This window comes from Dreissena polymorpha, chromosome 1, assembly GCF_020536995.1.
Source record: "Dreissena polymorpha isolate Duluth1 chromosome 1, UMN_Dpol_1.0, whole genome shotgun sequence".
NCBI lineage: Eukaryota > Metazoa > Mollusca > Bivalvia > Myida > Dreissenidae > Dreissena > Dreissena polymorpha.
In genome coordinates, this window is record NC_068355.1 from 139,049,573 (window position 1) to 139,068,596 (window position 19,024).

Consider the following 19,024-nt stretch of genomic DNA (forward strand, 5'->3'; position numbering starts at 1 on the left):
TAAATTCAAATTTGCATGTGTAATTTTACTCGAATTGTCGGGCCTATATCTCCCATTAGCACACATTAGGTCAAACTCCACACAGCAGTTACTTCCCTTGGGCAGTCGCCAATCATTAATGTCTTTTTCTAGAATAAGGGAGGCCACTGCGTATGAGATTGACCAACCTCGGCGCAGTGATTTACCGGGAACCAGCATAGCAACGAACGACAACTCGGCGCCCGACAACTCTGTAATAAAAATTGCCAATTTTCGCGGTTAAACTTAAAAAGGTAAGTGGCGATAATATTTATTAGGTTTATTTATATTTTTGGTTATTAAAATAATTCCGCAAATGTCTGAATTTAAACTGAAACTGCAACCAATAATTAGGACACAGTTTCTGAAACGTTTGCTGACAATGAAAACATATTTCAAACATGTAAAGCCGTGGCACGAATTTAGGTGACAACCTTGTTACCGCAAACAAACAAATGTAACCTATAATCTGCATTTAATGCAGATATAGTGACATTCATGAAAGCAAGCATGATTGTAGCATCAGATCATTTCCATGCGATACAAGTTCAATATATGTTTTAGGCTGACTGCAATGGTTAGACTGGGGAAATAAATTATAAAAGAACAGAATCTTTAACCACACAAGACAGTTGGACTAGCCTTAGTGGTACAGTCATGTTACTATTACCGGATCAGTAGCGTAATAAAGTTGTTCTGGGGAAAAGCAATAAATGGTTTAAGACTTCTTTTACATCAGTTTGATAAGGTTTCCAGACAAACGCTCCCACAAACAATCGCTCCTACGCTAAATTAGTTCTGGCTTCAATAACTTTAAAATTCGCTTTCTATGAATTTTGAATGGCGCAACATTAAAGTTATGGACCAACCCCAGTAGGAAAGTCAACCAGGAATATACGAAAAGTTGACAGTTAACAAAGACCGCTCCAAAACAGCTTGTAAAAGCAGTTATTGGCCCAAATCAGCTACTTTATGTCTTTATTGGAAAGATTGACATTTTTCACATTTAACTGATATGTTTTTTTACAAAATACTATCTTAAACATTTAACATTTATCTTTTCTGCTCTAACATATAGACCAGTTGACGAGTGAAGTCACGCGCACCTGCAAATATTACTCTCCGCCCACTGGTTGGCAAAAGAGGTGAAATTCATATAAGCGCTTATAGAGAAAGTTGAAATAATAATCGTTTTTATTGATAATCATGCACTATATCAAATATAATTTTACTAACTATGTCTGAATTAAACATAAGCGTGCAAGGAAATGCATTTTTGGAACGATTATATTGTTGTTATTATTTGTTTTTACTATTAACGAAATCTGGAGTGGAACACAATATACGAGCACGGTATGCAGTTACCATAAAAATCTCTACTTGGCACATCTTCGCGACCATTTTTTAGATAAAAAATTCTCTGATATTGAAATTTTTTCAGAATAAAACAAATTTAATGAACGAACAAAAATAAGGATGTAAACAAACAGCAAATAGATCGACTTTATGTACGCAACATATAGTAACTGATTTGAACATGCCTGTAAAAACTTGCCTTGTTACACATTAAATAAATTCTCTTGATAAATGTAATTGTTTTTATTTAATTATTCACACCAATTTTGACACTCTTTGTTTCAGCGTTTTTAACCCGGTGTTTTATTGCACTTTTGTTCATCATAAAGCGATTATCTCGTTATGATCGGATACTGTCCAAACAATTACAAAGAACACATGGTGTGATAAATCCAGGGACCTATTCTTGGCCACTGCATAAACCACATGTGGCATACAAGTGTCTGGTCATTAAACATCATTTATGATACCTCCATGTCATCTCTTGGCATATTGAGCGATCATCTAAGCAAAATTGTAAAGCCAAAATACGAAACAGTTGCTTTAATAAAATATTTGAACATATTAAAAAATGAAGATATTTGTCCGAAATGGATTAACAGGAATTAGTGTATGTATATATAAGCCTGTTTAATCATAATAATAGAGTGTTAATAACTATAAATTAAAAATATTGTGCAATTTCATTGCTACACAATTAACGTATTTAACGAGTACCGGCAAATGTAAACTCGGCTATTCATGTTAAGATTGTACGTTTCTGTAGTGTATGAAATGACATGAAAACAAGCAAACAACAAAAGGGTAAAAAATACTTGCGTAAAATAAATTAATATATAGATATATTTATCATAAAATGCTAGATTGTTATCACTCCTTACCACCAGTAAAGAGAGTGCATGCAAAGACAGTTTAATTTGCTTAATATGCAGTTCTTGTTTTTCATATGTATGCTAAACTTTATGATATTGTCATTCGATGGAAACGAAACGGTAATTCATTCCATGTAAAATAAAATTACTACAATGTTTATTAATTGTAATGTATTCCGCTTTTAGGGCTTCGTTTTATAATTGATTAAATGCCCCTCTTGCACCTTCGTTCGCTTATGAACAATAACAATATCTGCACCACTTATAATTATAATCAAATTAATGTATGTGTTATTATCTTTGAAATATAATTTACCAAAATCTTACAATCACAAAAAATATGAAAGAATATTTATTGTTTTGTTTTGTTGGATTGCCAGTTTTTAGTCTGATGTATTAATATTATTAATATGTATTTTTATACAGAGGTAATTATATTTATGAAAATACATTTATTGGTACTAAATATTATATTTTTGCACTATTATTTAAGAGTTTTTATGTTTATTTCGGATTTTTGTATCGTTTTATTGACTAAACAAACGACATGTATACATGTTTTACGTTACTGTAACCAGTGTTTTTTGCCAACCAGCCAGTGCGCATGCGCGGAAAATCCCGAATGTAAACAATAACATTCAACTGGTCTATCGAGAAAAACAGTGACGTGACACACATGATTGAAATGCGAATCTCCCGAGATTTCACGGTCATATGATGTTATTTCTATTTTTAGTAACAAACCATGTGCTCAATTGTTTACAAATTTAGAAAGACATTTCCCGTTTTTTTTATATAATTATTCTTGCTTGTTTTGTAAACAAATTGTAGTGTAAATACAAAATCAATGTACAAAATATTCAAAATTACCAAATTCACTTTGAAATCAGTGTTTAAATCCACCAGACGTAACTTGTTAATCACAAATAATAGATTTCAGAAAACGAAAGTAATGTTTACAATTCCAGCAAAAAATGTCAAGGTCGATCCGAAAGTATCCAAATGAAAACTCGTCACATGACAAAGCGACAATGGTGCAAAATTATGACTTTCAGGCTGATGAGAGTTATTTTCATCTATTGTAAGATGCATTTGAAACATTTGAATCTTAAAATATGCCCCGATGCAGTAATTTATATTCATTCACCAATATATGAAGGAATGTATCCAAGAAAACATACTGTCTTTGATTTATAGCGTGACATAAATCTGTCACCACTCTGGTTGACTTTCGATACAGGGTTGACTTCAGCGTACAGATATGTCAATACTATATAAACTGTACGCTGAAGTTTCTTTAGCTAACGCTAAATTTGACAGGGCGGACATTCGCTCCTACAATGTTTTGATAGGGCGGACAGTAGCTCCTATATTATTTTGCCAACTCGGACAATCGCTTCTACATTATTTTGTCAACCCGGACAGTCGCTCCTACATTATTTTTATTCAACGGCAAAACGTTCTATATGCCTATCAAAGACTTACACCTATAATTAACCGACAATTAATTTTGCCAACTTGTTGACAGTTAGCCAATTCAAAACATTACATTTCCTACATTACATTTATTGGAATACATGTAAGTGCCATTTTGCGAATGGGATAAACATAAAAACCGCAAATATGTTGTTCTTAATTTCATTTGTTTTTATGATATGACATTTATATGACATTTATAAACATATATATACACAAAATACACAAACGAAAAAACATCCAAACAAAAGGTCTTTTGTGTCTGTCAGTGGCTCACCGTCTTCTTTCTTACGCGTTTTATCACCGATTATATTTATATAATAGCAAAGAATTAAATTGTTATATATTGATAGAATGTTATACCAGAAAAATTATACATTGAAGACGAAATTCATAAAATGCAACATGCAGGCAAATTCGACTGTACAGACATGTTCGATTTACTGCATAACCATCATATGGTTGACTTAGACATGTGCTTCTTTGAGTACGAGTGACCCTCTAAGCATAGCACAGACTGACTGCGTTTGTTTGTTAGAAGTTCCATGTTGGTAGTAAATTATTGGCGTAATATTGACATTACAATATATACATATTGTTTTCACAGATTGCTAAATTACATTTAAAGAATCGACCAACTGTAACATAGTTTCTTAATAAGTAAATTGATTTATTAAAATCACATTGATCCGCTCATGTTAAATTGGCTTTCTGTTAACAAGTTGGCAAATTTAATTGTCTGTTAATTATAGATGTTAGCCGGGTTGGCAAAATAATGTTGGAGCGACTGTCCGCCTTGTCAAATCCAAAATGTATTTGTGTTACCTTTTTTTCGCCGCAGAATTCATGCATTAACGGATCAGTTGTAGCTATAACGGATCACATGATCAAAACCACTCAAGGAGGGGGGCATTTAACATATTATTTAAACTGTCGAAACATGAACTTTGTTGTTTACAAGGACCAAGTTATATTGCCAGTTATAAATAATATTCATGTTTTTGTTATTGTTATTGATTGTTTTCTATATGTGATCTTGTATTCTTGTGTGAAATATCTGATGAAAATCCTAAATAGATCAGAAAGATATGGGTGTGTTAAAAACCATGAAATTATTTGAATCATATATAATCATCGATATTAAACATGGATCATAAATAAAACTATAAGATTGATGTCATTTATTGTAAGAATCAACAAGATTTTCATATATTTTAATATAATATATTAGCAATACGCATATTATCACGCTTGATCTGTTATTGTCCTTATTCTTTATTTCATTTAAGGTGCTGCAAAATCTTTAAACACGAATCAAAACTGAAATGGACTTTTGCAGGCAGGACTACTAAATGGCCTTAAAATTAATGCTTAAACTTCTTGCTTGCCAACATAGTTATACTAGCATGTGGCCGCGAACAATGTTTAACCTCGATTTGGAAACGAGACAGAAATCAACAAAATTGTATATAAATGTCAGCAAAACATACCGAAATGTTTGACAAAGAGTCTTTCCCATTACGACTCAATCAGTGCGTTTTAAAGAACAGACCTTGAAGATGCTATATATTAAATATCATCTAAAATATCAACTATTTATCGCAATGCGCAGTCTGTAATTTACTGATGTTTAGGAACCAAAAGTTAGGTAATGTCCGGTTATATGATCATATGCTAAAAATGAAGTATGCTTTCTGCTTTCTGTGCATTGATTTTTTTAATCCAAAATGTTTTGGGCCTGCCCAGCTAGCTGAGTTGATGGCTCAGTTGATAGAGCGCCAGACTGTCAATTTTTAGGTTTGAATCTGGGGGTAGGATAAAGTTTCTTCATAGAGATTGGTTCCCGAACATTGTAACATTGTATTTGTAGGTCATTCTTCCCCAACCTCTGAATCAAGTTGGGAAGAAGTGGGTCACTTGTGGTTGGCTAATACTGGTCACAAGAAGTAGGAAAGCTGGTTCATGTCCTGACCACTTGCAAAATGACCTTAATTTGGGTTCAAGAAGGCATTAAACCTGATCAATCTAAATTCAACCAAATTCTTTTGCCCAAAGGTCAGAGTTTCAAATACATTCCAACACAACAGCTGTTGGCAGTCACCTCGATTATTGATTATAAAGCCCCGTCCAGTTCGATTGTCAGCGGCTAGCAGTCAATAGTATGGTCGTTTCAATAACATTGCCAACAACGATCATTTGTCTAAACTGTTTTCAATTTTCTAAAGATTGACTGTTTCCAAAACACAATTTAATATTAATCTTAAAGAACTGGACCAACGTTATTCCTTCTTCTGTTTGAGATTTTGCAGAACTTCTCCCTAAAGTGACTAGTCTTTATGACATTAAGTGAGTAATAAGGCCTTTCAAAATTTCATTCTCTACAGTTATTTGATTAATCATTAAATATTATGAAAATTTAAATATCATTTATGTTAGATATAGAGCCATGTATTAATCTTGCATGATTTTCATGTCTGATAGATGTTTCACTCAACAGTTTGTTTATGCAGAAATAAAACGAGTAACTGATTTTTATGCCCCCCTTCAAAGAAGAGGGGGTATATTGCTTTGCACATGTCGGTCTGTCGGTCCGTCCACCAGGTGGTTTCCGGATGATAACTCAAGAACGCTTGGGCCTAGGATCTGTGCAAGTGGAAGTCAAGTTCTTAAACCTTTGCATGCTGGGAAATTTGTCGTCTGCTAAAATGTTGTCTGCTGAATTTCTCAAATTAGCGTTTTCTTTGAATTTTTTCAAAGAATACTATAAGAATAGCAAACAGTTTGGATCCTGATGAGACGCCACATTCTGTGGCGTCTCATCTGGATCCAAACTGTTTGCAAAGGCCTTCAAAATTCGGTTCCAGCACTGAAAGAGTTAAGAAAATCCCTGGAGTTGGTACTGTGCATCATTTAAGATTCCTCTTTGTAGCCTTGACCTTAAGTCATTTAATCTTGTTTGTTAATTTCAATTTCAGCTGGCACTACATGTTTTTGCCTTTATATGTTTGAACAAATAAAATGGGCATCAAATCCTTTAAGCAAACAAACAATTGACTCTGGGATACGGCCTTACCTTTCAAAAGGGGAAAATACCATGTGACGGGCACTTTTGGGGAAAAATTGCAATAAATTGTCATAAACCGAAGGTTAATTACATGTAATAACCATTATTTGCTCCACTTAAAAGCTGTAGCTTTTTATATGGCTTTCCCCTACCACAAGTGATTGGAGCTATACTGCAATCACTGTGTCTGTCTGTCCCACATGGGTTTATGAATAAAATAAAACATTTCAAGTTTCAAATGCTTAACTGTTCCCTGGAATTGTTCAGGAAAAATGCCTTGTAATTTGTTTAGCAGTCACATAAACAACCAAGCTATGTAATATGGAATTTTTACACCCATTATTGCTGCTTCTTCCTGTATTTGCGCGATGATTATCTGAGATATTAACTCTATGATTCTGTATTCTCAAATCTTTCTATAAAGAAGGAATGTAGTTGACAATTGTTAATAGTTTTATTTGATCGTTCGTCAAAAAGTTGTAATTCTGTTACTCTTGTATCTTCAATGCAATTGAGTAATTAAATAGCAATTAAATTGAATGCGTTTTAATTCCCTTTTATTATTGTTTAACTTGAGTAACAATGCTATGACGTTAAATTTTATTTACACTTAAATGTATTATGAATATTGCTGGGCCAAGTGTGAGGTTGAGCGCTCTATAACCAGGTTTAAACCCCCAATGCTTTGCATTGACCGTTCCAAGGCGGTGACCCCAGCTTTATTCATATTTTGTGTTTATGTTGGTTTGTATTGTGCTGTATTGTGCTGTTTTGTACTGTTTGGGCAATCGGTCACTTGCCTTAAATAAAGGACCTACTAATTGTTTTTAATGAAAATTCAATACTGCTCCAGCAGCTGGAGTTTCACTTCTTTATATTGTATTATTTTTTAACCGATTTTTTTTCAAAACTTTCCCTCTGTGTCATCTGTAAAAGACTAAGATTAATATTTCTTTGCCAAAATACAGAGGAAATTTTTAATGGAATATTGATTGTTGCTTTAAAGCTTTTATGATAATCAGTAACAGAAGCAGTAACATTCAGCCATAATTATGTATCCACACGGCTATAAACTAATACCAAGCTTCCCATTCCCCTTCTCTTCAGATACTTCCTTTCTTTCAAAGGGAAACAGTGGTGGTAAACAGATGATATTGCAATATTGCAATACTTCTTCCTCTGCCAAAATACATGTTATAAACATTGTTGGGCCTCTTATCAGTTATAAAAATTGTAGGGTCCCATATAAGAAATAAACATGTTGACACTAATTTTCAGATTTCATATAAGTCATATTGTTGAGTCTCATATATGAAATACTGTTGGGTCCCATATAAGTAATATTGTGGGGTCCCATATAAGGTATATTGTCAGGTACCATATAAGAAATATTGCTGGGTCCTATATAAGAAGTATTGTTGGGTCCCGTATAAGAAACATTGTTGGGTCCCATATTTAAGAAATTTTGCAAGAAATATTGTCAGGTACCATATTATATAAGAAATATTGTTGGGTCCTATATAAGAAGTATTGTTGGGTCCCATATAAGAAACATTGTTGGGTCCCATATATAAAAAGTATTGTAAGAAATATTGTTTGATCTCATATAAGAAACATTGTTGGGTCCCATATACGTAAAAAGCATCGTTGGGTCCAACATAAAAGATACAAGTTGACATTCTAGGGTCCCTTATAATTTAATTAACATTAAATGTATAATTAACACTTTCGGTATCCATATAAGTAATGAAAATTGTTGGGCCTGGCCCTTTATTAGAAGTAGACATGTTTACACTTAATGACTAATGTTGAGACCCATATAATTAAAATGTATTGCTAGTAGACTGAACTGCAATTTTCTAACACTGGTTTCAGTGACACACATTCACTGTGCAGATTTCTACTAAATATGTGTTGTTTTAATCTCAAAATTAGTCTTGAGGGTTAATTGACACACCCATTAAATTATTTCCTTATAACCATATGGTATCCGTTGTTAATTCGAATGTTATTTATCATTTTGCCGTTCATCGTAATTTCTTTTCTGCTTGCCACCATCTTGGACGATGACGTAAATACAGGCATGCTCAATCACTATACATTGACCACTGCCAGTATCCTCCGCAATATAGACAATCCCAGAATCGATAATAAGGGCGCCGCCATATTGGCTATTACGTATTTTTGAGTAGTGACTTAATGGACTTTCCTACATTAATAGATAGTGACATCTACAATTATTTTGTGCTGAAAATGAACACACAAAAACCATACCTATGCTTATTTGCTCAAAGAGACATTCAGACAGGAGAGGAGCTTCTTTATGACTATAGTGTGTCTGATCTACCATGGAAGGTTAGTTATATCATATACATCATATTTAATAAATAGATGATGCCATTATCATGAAGAAGCACACATGAATGGATGTCAAACTACTAACATAACTTTTGTCATCAAACAGCTTATGGCTTTTCGCTAACATAATTGTATCCTCAAAAACAGCTGTTAACCCTTTGCATGCTGGGAAATGTGTCTCCTGCTCTAATTCATCTGCTGAATTTCAAAAATTAGCATTTTCTTCGAGTTTTTTTCATAGAATATTATTAGAATAGCAAACAGTTTGGATCCTGATGAGACGCCACATTCTTATTTTTCCCTGTAACAAAAAGGAAAGAGCATTTATACATTTGTATTTGGTATCTAGCGTCTCTAATTGGTCCACTATCAGGATTGTTTAAATAATGCCCCTTTGGTTAAAATTTGCTCCTTCCTTGGAGATCACATCTTTTACAAAAATTAATGAGCTATCAGATTCATCTTATGTTCCAAGTTAATCAACCCCACAAATCAATAAGAGTTCAGCAATCTTTATTATAGCTGTTGAGCAATATTGGGCTTTTTTATGTCCCCCACTATAGTAGTGGGGGACATATTGTTTTTGCCCTGTCTGTTGGTCTGTTGGTTGGTTGGTTGGTCTGCTGGTTGGTTTGCGCCAACTTTAACATTTTGCAATAACTTTTGCTATATTGAAGATAGCAACTTCATATTTGGCATGCATGTGTATCTCATGAAGCTGCACATTTTGAGTGGTGAAGGGTCAAGGTCATCCTTCAAGGTCAAACGTCATATAGGGGGACATTGTGTTTCACAAACACATCTTGTTGGACCTTTTGTTTAGTCTTGTGTAATCTGGTACCTTTTATAAAATCAATATTAAGTTACTTTTGCAATAATTTGTAGGAAAAGAAAGCCAATGGTATGTTTAGTTCACAGTTTTTAATGGATGTAATGATACTTTGAATGGTAATATTGGGAAGTAAGTAGGTAAATATTCTTGTTTAAATTGTCTAATTATTGAGTAAGCCAATCTTGTGAAATACAATTTAGCAGAACGTTCAAAGAAAATAAGTTTTTATGGCCAACTTCGCATCATGGTTGTCAGTTTTTTTCAAGGCTGATAAATAGTTATGATAATTTCAATACTGTCAAAAGTATGCAAATGATAGTTGGCACACATATTCATGTACATCTCTTAGGAAAAAAGCAACATAACTTTAAGCGGGTATATTCGATTTTTAAATGCGTTAAATTGTAATATATTGAAACAAATATGCTATAATAACACGCAATATGCAAGAAAAATGATACATTTAAGACGAATTTCATAAAATGCAGCAAATGCAAACTTGCGCACCAAGCTGATTGTGACGAAGATAATTCGTACATATTTTCCTACAATAACCGATGCATTCGTCTTTTAAGTAAGTGTTCGTGTGTCGTATGAATCAATATCGCTGCAGGAATTTAAAATGAACCGTTAAACTAAATTTAGATTCACATCTTACATGCATGATATACATGCTGGCGAATTCGGCTGTACAGGCTTTTCGATTTCAATTTTAAATATTCTGCTTATTTCGCATTTTCCGACAAATGTTCTTCTTTACTTGTATTTTAGTTTATTTTGAAATATATGTATAATAAGTTTTTTGCACATTTTATATTAATTAATAAATATTTGACAAGATCGTATATACCCGCTTTAAATGGTCTGCCACCTAGGGCAAACATGTATATGATACTTGAATTATCCAGTGAATGGCAAAATCAAATTCAAAGGTATCATTACAGCCTGCTTGTTAAGATTTAATTTTCATGTTAGTTTGCATCTTTTCATTTTTAGCTCATCTATTTTTTGAAAAAAAATTATGAGCTATTGTCATCACCTTGGCGTAGGCGTCCGATTAAGTTTTGCATTTACAGGGGTTTTTCTGTCTATTTTGGGAAAAGGAGTCTGACCAAATTGGGAATTTTTTATCGACACAATTGGCCATTTGGGGAAATTTTGCTTCGATTAAACAGCTCATTTGGGAAAAAATAGTGAATATATCATGCTTAAATAATTCAGTAGTTTAACAAATAAATTTGTTTTTATTTGTTATTTTGTCTTCTTTATATAAACAGATGCAATATTGGGCGTGTTCAACGTTTATTCAAGTACTGCATTTTTGTTTATTAGTTACAGTTACACTCTGAGATAAGAACTGAACAGTCAAAACCTTATAGCAGATATTTTTTACCAAAACAAACACTGGTTAGTCACACAAGTTATAAGACACTTCATTCTTTAAAGAAAAAAAAAAATTTTTTTTTGGAAGTTGGGACTTTTTTTTAATATTTTGGTTTGGGATCGGGTCCGTTTGCTTTGGGAGTGCCTCCGTTTTCCGGAGGCGCAGACAGTGCTGAAAACCCCCTGATTTAGGTCCACTTTACTCATTAAGTATCAATGCTTTTGCATTCAAACTTGGTACACTTACTAACTATCAAGAGGGGACTGGGCAGGCAAAGTTAGATAACTCTGGCGTGCATTTTGACAGAATTATGTGCCCTTTTTATACTTAGAAAATTGAAAATTTGGTTAAGTTTTGTGTTTAGGTCCACTTTATTCCGTAAGTATCAAAGCTATTGCTTTCATACTTGCAACACTTATTAACTATCATAAGGGGACTGTGCAGGCAAAGTCATGCAACTCTGACTGGCATTCTGACGGAATTATGGGCCCTTTATACTTAGAAAATTGAAGATTTGGTTATGTGAATTTTGTGTTTAGATCCATTTTACTTCTAAAGTATCAAGGTTATTGATTCTAAACTTCAAATACTTTCATGCTATCATGAGGGTACTGTACCTGGCAAGTTGAATTTTACCTTGACCTTTGAATGACCTTGACTCTCAAGGTCAAATTATTTAATTTTGCTAAAATTGCCATAACTTCTTTATTTATGATTAGATTTGACTGATAATTTGACAAAACAACTCTTAACTGACATACCACAATAGACTCCCCCCACCTTATAAATGACCACCACACCCTTACACTATACCCCCCTCCCCCCCCCCACCACCACCCAGCCCATTTTATTTTTTATGTTCCCATTCACTATAGTGGGGGACATATGGATTTTCCCCTGTTGGTCTGTTTCTGCCAACTTTAACATTTTGCAATCACTTTTGCTATATTGAAGAAAGCTACTTCATATTTGGCATGTATGTGTTTTTCATGGAGCTGCACATTTTGAGTGGTACTTTCTGATAATGGGTTAAAATGAAAGTGAATATCTGTTAACAGTTGCACTGCATAAGCATGAAACAAATTGCCTGGATTATTTCATTTATTTTTCTTACACATACTGCTCTGATAGGGAATACATGTTATAAACATGACTTGCGAGTTTTTCACACCTTTATTGACATTACACAACAGATTAACACCAATGAGCTGTCGAAAGTCGTTTAACCTCTATGCCATTAAAATCTGTTAAATGGACGAATAAAGCAATTAAGCTGTGATCTTCGCCATCTTTGTACCAGATTGCAGAATTTCCAATTTCAGATTTCCAGTTTGCGAAGTCATTTTTGCCAATTCCCAATGGGCAGAATATTTATTTATTAGGTTGTTTACGATGTATCCTTGTTTGAAGCTTTATTATTGCAATATTTCTGCCTAAATACATGTAATAAGAATTGTTGGGCCTCTTACAAGTAATAAACATCGTAGGGTCCCATATAAGAAATAAACATGTTTACACTAATTTTCGGGTCTCATATAAGTAATATTGTTGGGTCCCATATAAGAAATACTGTTGAGTCCCATATAAGAAGTATTATAAGAAATATTGTTGGGTCCTATATTAGAAGTATTGTTGGGTCCCATATACGAAACATTGTTGGGTCCCATGTATAATAAGCATTGTAAGAAATATTGTCAGGTACCATATAAGAAATATTGTTGGGTCCTATAAGAAGTATTGCTGGGTCCCATTTTAGAAACGGGTTTTTTACCTTCTATAACAGACGCCGAACTAGGCTGTTTGTTTCCCCTTTCTGGTCAAAAAATTCCACCTAAAAAAAATATATATTTATTTTTAGCTCCATCTGGCCAGCGGGGCTTATGTCATGGTCCTGTGTCCGTCGTGTGTCCATGCGTGCGTTAACTTTTTCTTTAAACATCTTCTTCTTCTTCTTTTTACAGTTTTGAGCACGAACAGTCCGTTTTCACGATTTAAAACGGCCGTTTTTGTAAATATTCACGGACATGAAAGGATTGTGAATTGGCCGTGTCAAAATTGTGAAATGTCCGTCCATGGCCAATCGCAAAGAAGGAAAAAAAGCCCTGAATCCACAACGAATACAATGACACAATACAACATAAAGCTAATTATGGCATGTTCACAGACATTCAAATATTTTGCAGAAATGCATTTGCCGTTGTTATACATTTTTATACACGTATAATATGTACGTAAAAACGACACCCTTCTATTACTCATCATATTAAGGGTTGCGGCATGTGGATATTGTCTTTAACATCTTGAATGGCAAAAAGGGATTTTTGTCCGTTAAATGAAGGATTTTTTGGCTGTTTTAAAGAATTTGAAGTATTATAAAATTGTTTATAAGTTTTTGTCACAGTGTATATGGGTTCCTCTACCCCTCCAGTGCACATATTACTCCTCGTCAAATTTTTCTTGGTCATACGTGCACTGTTTGGGTAGAGGAACCAATATACACTGTAAACAAAAAACTATAACTTATGATATACATAACAGCAAAACTTCAGTTGTAATGTCCAATATACTTTTCTGTAGATTCAGTAAGACCCATCAATGGATAATAATATCAAGGCCCAACTGTTGACTATATACTTATATATATGTGGCGCGTTTCTGAAAAAGGCCCCTTTTGTGTGAACGTCAAATAACGGAGAAATGACGTTGTGAAGATATGCATTATTTTCCGACGTTTAAAAATTATTTTAGACAAACATCACACAAATTTAATCACTATGCTAATTCATTTAATTTAGAACGTGTAACAATACAAATTGGCCATATTACATGTATAGTAGTAAACAACGGACAAAACTTCTTGCAAAATTATATCGTCAAAATAGTTGCATTGATATAAAAACATTTTTAGAGTTCACACAGCATCTCTTCAAAATTATAGGTTTGAACAAGTTTTCATTTGATCATATAAAACGTGTACATTATCTGAATAGGAAAAGAACGAACTTTAAGAACATTTTAAAAACTCAATTTATTTTTGTCACATTCATATGGCCTTTTTTTCTGAACCATGTCACGTAAACATAATAGCAAAACCTTCTGTTATCCAAGCCAATATATATTTTCTATAGATTTCAGCAAGACCCACCAATGGATAATAGACATACAAGACCCCACTGTTGACATTATATGTTTACAGTCATTGAGGCAACTGTTGAAGACACCCACAGTCTAGAATCTATACAGGAGTCAGAGCCTCTCATGATACAACATGCCAGTGTTGACTGTGCTGATCATATGCAATCTACAGGTTTCACTTTGGTTCTTTCAGAGTCCATGTCAACTGCTGACAGTGAAGAGCCAGGCAGTCTGACCCATGATAGGAGGGAGCCAAGTGAAGAGCCAGCCAGTCTGACCCATGATAGGAGGGAGCCAAGTGAAGAGCCAGCCAGTCTGACCCATGGTATTTCTGTTATCTGTTGGGCCTCTTACAAGTAATAAACATCGTAGGGTCCCATATAAGAAATAAACATGTTTACACTAATTTTCGGGTCTCATATAAGTAATATTGTTGGGTCCCATATAAGAAATACTGTTGAGTCTCATATAAGAAGTATTGTAAGAAATATTGTCTGGTACCATATAAGACATTCTTCAAAAGTTCCAAGGTTACTTTGTCATGGCGATTTGCCAATCATTGGTTCAGCATTTCTTACTTGCTGTCAATATACCTTGAGCGACCATTGCAGTCCTTTTGTTTACTTTAGTCTTTGATACATAGATTTGTTATTTTATATTAAACTTTGCTGTTAAATCAAGAAATTGTTGTGTTGTTTTATATGTATGTATTTTTTATTTTACAAACTGGTACAATCGTTCACAATTACTTCTAAAGTCTAGTTGTGCAAATATGGGATTGCTTAAGCCATTTAAGAATTATGGTCTTTGTTTCATATCCCTGTACAGATGAGATATTGTGACCTGAAGGTTTCTTTATTATGGCACAATATTTATTTAGACTTTCAGCAATTATACTACATTCTCTTCCAGTTTAATGGCATACATACATACATGTATACTTCGGCTTTTATACAGAAATAAGTAATTATGTTGAATTTGCTTGCCATCAATTTGTGAATAAATTATAATAAAAACTTTTATGGAGACCTTTGATTTTGGCAGCTTTTGTATGACAGAAAATGGTTATCTGTGAGAACCCAATAATTGATTTTAAATTGTTAGACCCAATTGTTATATTTAACATAAATTTTGGCATATATACAGGAAGTAGCTATTTTCAAAATGGCGGATCATGTAAATACCAAACCACGTGTTGGCTTTTTCAGAATTAAACATTACAAAATTTTTGACTCTGTAAATGCATGGTGTGATTACAAGAATTTGGAGCACCATAATGACTACAACTATACAGATAAAAGCTTTCTTGTGTACATCTTTTCTGTAGAAGATGCAAAACAAATTTGTTAAATTGGCAGCAAACTGGAATGATGACTGCATATTTGTGAATATAATCAAGAATTAACATGCTTTATAGATTCTTGACATGACTCATGGTGAACTAAAATTGCTTGCCAAAGCATCTGGGACATGATGTGAAGACCCACAAGGAATATTATCAGTTGTCTTCCAGTACCATGGAACTCTCAAAGGTATATATTTCATTAATAAAAATCTTTAAATTTTCCATACACAGATATTTGAAAAACTAATGCTATATTGTAACTAAGAGGGCTAAAAGAAAGAATAATTAACAGGCAGCCACAGTAAGACCATATCTGATGTTGACTTTGACTAGTATGCTTTGCATTAATGGCTTTTTATGCCCCCTGGATCGAATGAACGGGGGTATATTGTTTTTTGGCTTGTCTTTCTTTGTATGTGTGTGCGTGTCAAGGTGTGTGTGTGTGTACAAACTTTTACCAAAACTTAAACGTTGATCATAACTTTTGAAATATTGAAAACAGCAACTTGATATTTGGATTACATGCGTATCTCATGGACCTGCACATTTTGAGTGGTGAAAGGTCAATGTCATCCTTCAAGGTCAAAGGTCAAATAAAAAAAAGCGGCACAGTAGGGGCATTGTGTTTCTTACAAACACATCTCTTGTTGTGAGTGTGTTTGTGCTACAACCAATGTCCATGCCAAGGTGGAAACTCTCCAGTTCATGTTATTGTTGTTTTGTCTATTTAGACCCTCATTGTCATACTGTTTAGTGTTGTCTGCTAATTTGTTTGCCATTGTTGACTATTTTATATTATTGTGGCTTTTCTTCATTATTCAATGGGAATTTGGTCACTGACCAGCTTTTCATTAATTAAGTTCTTTTACGAAATGGTATCAAAAATGCAATATCTAAAGGCAGTACATCACACAAGCTAGCATTAATATAAAGCGTAATTATACCCACTTACCTATGTGTAATGGGGGCTATATAAAAGTCACTTTGTCGGTCTGTCCCGAAATTCATCCGATCTTCACCAAACTTGGTCACAAGTTGTATCTAGATGATGTCTAGGTCAAGTTTGAATATGGGTCATGCCGGTAAAAAAACTAGGTCACAAGGTCACTTAGTGCTTTTAAACACAAAGTTTGTCTGGACCATAACTATTTCATTTATTGGTTAGATTTTAATTGACTTGGTTTTGATTGTTCACCATCATGGACCAGTGTGTCGCGCGAAAGAATTGCGTCGATATCTCCAAGAACTTAGATCAAGGTCACTTTTGGAGTTCAAGGGTAAAATGCTTGTCCGGGCCATAACTTTTGTCATTCATTGTGAGATTTTAAAAATCATTTGGAACATTTGTTAACCATCATTGGAGGGTGTGTCGCGCAAAGAATTTCATCTTGTCCGGGCAATAACTGTGTTGTTCTTTTGAGATTTTAAAATCAGTTGGAACATTTCACCATCATTGGAAGGTGTGTTGTGCGAAAGAATTACGTCGATATCTCCAAGGTCAAGGTCACACTTTGAGTTCAAATGTCAAAAATGGCCATAAATGAGCTTTTCTGGGCCATAACTATGTAGTTCATTGTGAGATTTAAAAATCATTGGCACATTTGTTCACTGTCATATGACTTGTGTGTCACGTGAAAGAGTTACGTCAATATCTCGAAGGTCAAGGTCACACTTTGTTCAAAGGTAAAAGAAGGCCATAACTATGTTGTTCATTGTGAGATTTTAAAATCATGTGTTCACCGTTATGGATGGTGTGTGGCAGGAAAGAATTATGTCGATATCTCCAAGGTCAAGGTCATGCTTTAAGTTCAAAGGTCAAAATGGCCATAAATGATAATGGCATAATAATTCTTAAAAATAGCCATTAATTAGATTCTCTTGTGTGGATGGGGCACGTGGGGGTATAGGTCACGTCTGTGACAAAGCTCTAGTTTCTTTAAGTGTTGTGGCAGATAATTGAGATTATATTATTTGTAGGGCTGTGTAATTTACAAATATGGTACTGTGCAGACTTTCACAAGCTGTCAACAAAATAGCATATGGCAACGTTTGTGTTCAATTATATTGATATTGAAATAAAAAGTGAGGTCAGGGAACTATGGATTGCTACTGTTGTTATGATGGAAGTATTGTTGACACTGGAATATTATGGTCTTCTTGAAATTTTATAGGTTGCCCTGATGTTGTATGCTGTTGAAAATGGTAAAGTCAATGAGTGGAAGGGAAGGCAGATGAAGGACATAGTAGTAGAAGGTTTGATTATAAGAATTTTATTAATATAATTCATTTTACTACTGAATTGGGATGGAGAATTTTTGTTACTTTCTTTCTCTCCTATGGCTGTCAGTAAATTCGACTGAATGATCATTCTTCAGAACAAAACAGAGCGCTTGAGAACAGACAAACGATGTAAAACATTGTTTGAAAGGCGGGGCCCTTGTTTTGGCCACGTTAATTCAATAAGTCTAAAATTTACGTGGTAAAAATAGGCAAACCTATTTTATGTGCCTTGAAAATTGTTTATCCTCTTAAAGAAATGCTATGCAACAAATACTTTTTAAAAACCTTGAAGTATTGAAAATATTTACTGTCGTATCAGAGTGACTTCTGGTTATTTTTTTCTAAATAGTTATTTCTAAAATAAAAAATCATTTTTTACAGATTTACCTCTTCCAATTGAAGACGAAGATGGCCATCAAGAAGGTAAAATAGTTATTTATACCCATGATAGATCATTGGCCACTGTTCATTGTATTATGAAAGTGGTCCATAACAGAGTCATTGTTATGGTAGCCCATTAAAAAAAAAGGGAGTATAGGAATACTTTAGATTTGGACACCTTATGAAATAGTTTATATGCTCAATTAGACATTTCTGTTTCTGAGTTATTTTAATGATTTAAAGGATAAATAACTTACTTGCAAGTATGAAGATTTCTGATTAAATTGTAAGCAGGTCTTATAACATATTTTAGTGGGGGATATGTGTGTTGTTATTTTGTGTACAATCTCATACTTATACCGAAAAGCATAAAAAAACACGTTTAGAAGTGCTTTTGGAAAACAAAACATTTCCTTTGGTATTTCTATTATCATATAATAAAGGCCCACCTATTGATGATAAGACATGACCCAACTGTAGACTATATATTCTAGTACAATTTTCTGTTGTCCAAGCCAATATT

At 33.7% G+C, this 19,024-nt stretch overlaps 2 protein-coding genes and 2 long non-coding RNA genes across 9 annotated transcripts in view; 3 read left to right on the top strand and 1 right to left on the bottom strand.

The window, feature by feature from the left end:
• The window catches only part of LOC127852176 (uncharacterized), a 173,818-nt gene that overhangs the window by 104,701 nt on the left and 50,093 nt on the right, over positions 1 to 19,024 (top strand). The window lies entirely within an intron of this gene.
• LOC127852125 (fructose-bisphosphate aldolase-like) overlaps positions 1 to 19,024 on the top strand; it is a 124,477-nt gene that overhangs the window by 81,483 nt on the left and 23,970 nt on the right. The window lies entirely within an intron of this gene.
• Positions 1 to 19,024, bottom strand: part of LOC127851880 (heat shock 70 kDa protein 12A-like) — a 112,040-nt gene that overhangs the window by 39,041 nt on the left and 53,975 nt on the right. The gene's annotated exons all lie outside the window — the stretch shown is intronic.
• LOC127852161 (uncharacterized) lies at positions 127 to 18,543 on the top strand. Its single transcript, XR_008036104.1, has 5 exons — positions 127 to 272; positions 14,689 to 14,820; positions 15,913 to 16,027; positions 18,012 to 18,093; positions 18,502 to 18,543. It is a non-coding gene; the product is annotated as an uncharacterized LOC127852161 (long non-coding RNA).